The sequence below is a fragment of the Rattus norvegicus genome, chromosome 11, assembly GCF_036323735.1.
Source record: "Rattus norvegicus strain BN/NHsdMcwi chromosome 11, GRCr8, whole genome shotgun sequence".
Classification (NCBI taxonomy): domain Eukaryota; kingdom Metazoa; phylum Chordata; class Mammalia; order Rodentia; family Muridae; genus Rattus; species Rattus norvegicus.
In genome coordinates, this window is record NC_086029.1 from 54,868,207 (window position 1) to 54,874,208 (window position 6,002).

Below are 6,002 nucleotides of genomic sequence, written 5' to 3' on the forward strand. Positions count from 1 at the left end.
GGCCCCCTGGGCCAAGGCCAAGCGCTGGGAGAGGCGATCAACAGCATCATTACCATCGACCAAGGGGCCTGGCAATCCGGTATGTGCTCAGATGTGTGCCACAAAGAAGGGGCAAGAACACCTCTGAATATACTTTTGTAAGGTGGCAAACACGGGGGCAGCATTGGTAGTAGGCAAATATAGGGCACTGTTTCTAACATGGGGATAGAAAACGCAAGATATGAGCTATCTGTATATAGGTTAAAGGGTGCATCGAGTAGCACACAAAGTACTGCTAGGATAGCTTGAAGCTCTACCAGCTGAGCGGAATCTAAAGGGCTAGAGAACTGTTGCATTTGACCATCAGTGGAAAATGTGGCTTGTCCATTAGAGGAGCTGTCTGTAAAGACAAGGTGGACTCGAAACATAGGGTGATCACGTGTTACCTTTGGAAAGACCACTGGGACTGTAATTTTGTGAAAAAACTGTATCAACTTATCTGAGGGGTAATGATTATCTATCTTACCCTGAAAGGCAATGCAGCTAATTGTCCATTCGTCTACATGTTGACTGAGCCAAGAGACCTGGGAGGGGCTATAAGGTAAGATTAAAGCATCGGGGTCCCTTCCAAAGAGCTTATGGGACTTTTCTCTTCCAAGACGTATGATTTGTGCCACCAGCAAGGGATAGGTGGGAAGGACCCTAGTTGAGGAGGCGGGTAAATGTATCCAGTAAAGAGGATATTGCTGCCAAAAAACTGCTGTTGGGGAAAAGGGGGTAGGAAGGTCCCAGTCCCCAACACAGTATACTCAGGTTTCCTGACCCAATTTCAGTTAAGATTATGGGAGTTGTACATGTCTGTAGCTTAATATGCAGTTTGCATGCAGAGAATAGCTGTGCTTTGTCTTGCATTTGAAGTAACTCTAGAGGATGTTGGCTGCCCTTGAATCATGTTCTGGTTTCTTAAAGCAAACAATACAAAAAGTCAGAGCAAGATATTACATTCATAAACTTCCTCCAAAATGAATCACCATAAAACCAAGTCAGCCATTCAACAAATGATCAAAACAGACAGTTTTCTAAAGAAAAAAAAGCAAACATGCAATAAATACTTTTAAGGTTAACTATCCATTTATTTCTTTATAATATTTTTCTTGGATATTTTATATATTTACATTTCAAATGTCATCCCCTTCCCCCCGTCTCCTATCCCACTTCTACCTTCTTTTATGAAGATGCTCCCACCCTCACCCACCCCTTCCCACTTCAACACACTGGCATTCCCCTACACTGAGGAAACGCGCCTTCACAGAACCAAGGGCTTCTACTCCTATTGATGCCAGACAACACCATCCTTCCTACATATGTGGTTGGAACCATGGTGCTACCTGAGGACTCAGCTATACTACATTTACACAATGAAGTGCTATTCAGTTATTAAGACAATGACTCCATGAAATTCTTTGGCAAATTGATGGAATTAGAAAATATCATCCTGAGTGAGGTAACGGAGTCACAAAAGAACAGACATGGTAGGCACTCACTGATAAGTGGATATTAGCCCCAAAGCTCAGAATACCCAAGATACAATTCACAGGCCATATGAAGCTCAAGAAGAAGGGAGACCAAAATGTGGATTCTTCAGTCCTTTTTAGAAGGGGGAATAAAATACTCAATGGGAGGAAATACAGGGACAAAACATGGAGCAGAGACTGAAGAAAAGACTGCCCCACCTGGGGATCCATCCCACCTCCAGCTACCAAACACAGACACTATTGCTGATGCTAAGAAGAGCGTGCTGACAGGAGCCTGATATGGATGTCTCCTGAAAGGTTCTGCCAGAGCTCTACTGATACATATAAGGATGGTTGCAGCTAACCATTGGCCTGAACAAGGGAACCCCAATGGAGGAGTTAGAGAAAGGACTGAAGGAGCTGAAGGGGTTTGCAAACACATAGGAAGAACAACAATATCAACCAACAAGACACCCAGAGCAACCAAAGAGTATACATGGAGGAATCAATAACAATAAATACTGAGTATCCTTAGCTATTAAGGAAGTGCAAGTTAACACTTTGAGATTAAATCTCGCTGTACCTATAATGGCTATCACCAAGAAACCAAACCACGTAAGCTCAGAAAGACATTCTGAAACAGGAAAGCTGGTCTCTGTTGATAGCAATGGAAACTTATGAATAAATAAACATTATAGTTCCTCAAAATCCTTTAAAAGAAAATAACATGTGAGTCAGCTATTCAGTGGTCAGAAACACACACTAAAGAATCTGGATCTCTGTGTCACAGAGATTCCTGTGACTCTTATTGCTATACCTTTCACAATAGTCAGAAAATTAGTTCAACCTAGGTGTCCATCTACAAATGAATAGGTGACACCTATGTACAGTGAAACAGTTTTAGTCATAAAGAAAAAAAATAGTGACATTTGACTGGAAATGTATGCAACTAGAAATCATTATATCAAGTGAAATGAGCCAGATGAGAAAAAGACTGTATTTTTATTCATATACAGAACTTACATGTAATTTATCTACATACATATATGTGTGTTTATTTATATGTGTGCGGGGGTGTGATCATGAAAATAAAGAATATTAGGAAAGACAAAGAGATCTTAAACAAAGTGGGAAATAGAGGGAAATGGAATGTATGTCATAGACAGGCTGAAGTGGGTACGAACTAGAAGAAAGGGCACCACTAGAAAGAGGGGGCATGCTGAGGTCAATGTGAAGGGAATGACTGAGAAGAAAGGAAATAACGTGTTCACATGCAGACAGCAGGATGATGAAACAATGTAGGCAAACTGAAAGAAGTTATTTAAATGAAAGTTCACCTAACCAGTCAGAAATGTCAACTGTGATTTTAAAAAATGGTGGCATAAGATGCTGTTTCTATATCGAAAGCCTATTTGGACACTGTGAATCAGTATCCGCAGGGTACATGTGAGCCATGCCCCATGAGATCATTGGGACTCCTTACGCGCGTCCAGTCCACAGTGCTCAGCACAGCGGCTACACTTTCTGTATGGGGAATGCTGGAGTGCCCGTTGGGAATTCCAGCTCTCTGCTTCTCCTCCAGCACACAGGGTTACACCTGACTCTTGTGTGGAAACACATTATATAGACATTTCCTGCACTGATAGAATGAGAGCTCCAGCATGAGTCACTGTGGTAGGAACTGCTCCCCAGCTTACTGCTTTCCTGGAGGACTGTTTGTTTCCCTCCTAGAAAGCCTAACAAAGATCTCTTCAGCTTCTTCCAGGCTGTAGGTGAGAAAGAAATGATTTCTGTATTATTCTGCATGCTTTCTGGGACAAGCTGAAACGTCATTGAATTTATAATGATTTAAGATTTGCCTTTTGAGATTCTAGATCAGTATGGGAAAAAAAAGAGCAAGAGCAATGTTTGTATATTTCATTTTCTGATGAATTATGAATAACCAAGATAATTTAACCTGAATTCTTATGGTTAGGGATATTTTGTTACCTGGTCAACTATCCATAGCATTTAGTTTTGAGGAGCTAAAACATTAAGTTGCTCTAATAGCAAACTATTATGGCAATTTCAGTAGAGGTGACTATTTTATTTGAGAATGTTCTCTAACTCTTCTATATTCTCATTTCCCTCTAATGATTTACTTTGAAAACATATGCACAGATATGGAGGGGAGAGGGAAAAAAGCATATATACACTACATGTGTCAACTGTGTGTGTGTTTATTTTATACAAGCATGCACTTCACATATGAAAAGACAGGAAACATGCAGAGAACACCATTCCATGACACTATGACCCTTTCTCATACTTATAATTGAAACATGAATTTATTTGAGAATTTTTAATTCTTTTACTTGGGACTGCAAGGAGTAAAGCATTCAGTTTTATCTTGCAAAAAAAAATCCCAGTGTAAATGAGAATGTTCTCAAATAAAATCAGAAAGATTAATAGAGATATTTATTTGGAATTAGTGTCAGTTCCTCTCCATATTTTGTGGCCTGTCACTCTTGTGCTCTTCCTCCATTTTCTTGCCCACGCAAATATCCATTTCCTCTTCTTTTGTTCTTGATTCCTTCCTCTTAACACCCTGATGTGCTTATCCTTTTATTTAAAATATGTATAGTTCTGTAGATAAAGCAGGAGTGCAGGAGACAAATGGCAACTGTCCCAGTTCTTCAGTTCCCCCTTGGGGATCCTGCTGCCTACTGGTTCCTTCTCTCTCACATTGTCCTGTGTCTTCTCATCCTAAAAACATCCATACAGGTCTTCTCAGCAAAGCTCTGAGAGATTCTTAATTTCAGCACACAGATTCCCTTCACTTGCCCTACCGGTGTTTTTTAGTTTGATTACTGACATTTTCCTTGATTTTGCCATCATTCGTATCTGTCCCGTTTTAAGCACCACTACTAGCAGCTATCTAGTTGATTTTACTTTTTTTGTTGTTGTTTTGTTTTTTTGAGGCAGGTTCTTGCCCTGTAGCCAAAGGATGAAACTCTTGCCTCAGACTCTTAAGCATTAGGGATTAAATTTGCCACCATTTCCAGAACTTTGCTTGGCCTGTCTCTTTTATTCTCCTGGGAGTTACCTGTGCTTTTGATGTCCAAGGAAAAATACATTCTCAGATGCAAATTTGAGGATTTTAATATTCAGCAAGAAAAATGACCAATAACAGCAGGCATTCAGGCTCACTAAATAGCTAAAATTGGAAGCCAGCACCCCACTCACTGAGGCTGTAAATACTGGTAGACCTAGTGCACTATGGGTCAAATCTAAGGAGGCACTGTTTTGTTTTTTTGTTTTTGTTTTTTGGAGTCCAGGGGGTTCTGCCTCTGCTACTACAACTGCTCTGTACCTGGATGTCTCTCCCCCTTGCTATTCTAAAGCAAATCTAGCTGTGTGGACTTATACATGGACCTGTACTGCTGTATGTTCTGCATGCATATCATTTATTTTCAAATGCTTTGGCTTCTGCAACAGTAGACGGCCTCTACTATGTGGCAGAAAATGACTCAGGTGCTTAGCAGAAAAATGGAATCCACCTGTTGTACGACTTCTTCAACATAATCTTCTTGCATTTATTTCAGTGCCTCCACTCCCTTCTCTTTGCAAAGGCAAGTCACACATAATCCTACCCTTAGCTATTCCTGTCATCCTTCCTGCCTCCAAGTGATAACCCTGCCCCTGAGCGAACATCTCGTTCAGGTGTCCTGTGTTGCTCTAAGCTCTAATTTACTAAGTTTTACAATGCAAACTTGCCTCTGTCTCATTGTTTTCGAGGTCATATCACTGCACATGCATTTGTATTGCCTAGAGATATTTAGAAGCCAGGCTTTTAAACATCATTTTCATATTGCTGCATCAGTTTCTATGGAAATATGTTCCAAATTTTGCACACTGCCCCCGATAACTCAGATGTAGGATGTGATTTGGAAGCCTCAGAACAACAATGATTTGCTAGCTAATATTTCTCACTAGTTTCTCATCCCAGGAAGCTATTTTCTCCACCACCACATATTTAATTTAAAAAATATCTTAAATTTTTCTAATGCATTGCCTCATTGTAAGACTTGAATGTTTTTTTTAAATTATCAGTGTGTTCTAATTGCTTACCATCCTTGCCATCCAGTACTGGTGAGACAGCCCAGAGGTTGAGAGTGGTACTGATACTGCAAGGGACTGGAGCTTAATTCTTGTGCAGCTTGTAGGCATATGAATGTCTGCTTCTCCAGTACCAAGGGATACTACACTCTCTTCTGCTGTCCATGAGTACCTACACTCATGCACACATACCACGCACCCACGCATACATGTACACAACTAAAAATATTTTAATGAGTTTAAAACCTCCTTATCACAATATTCAACTCGCACTTTTAAAAAGTTGAACAGATTTTTCTATATTAATCCAAATAATTTGTTTATCATATAGTGGTAAGTAAAATTGAAAGTGCCTTCTGATAAATGTTCACACTCTTTTCAAGTCTACATCTCCAGTTTTCAATTTATATA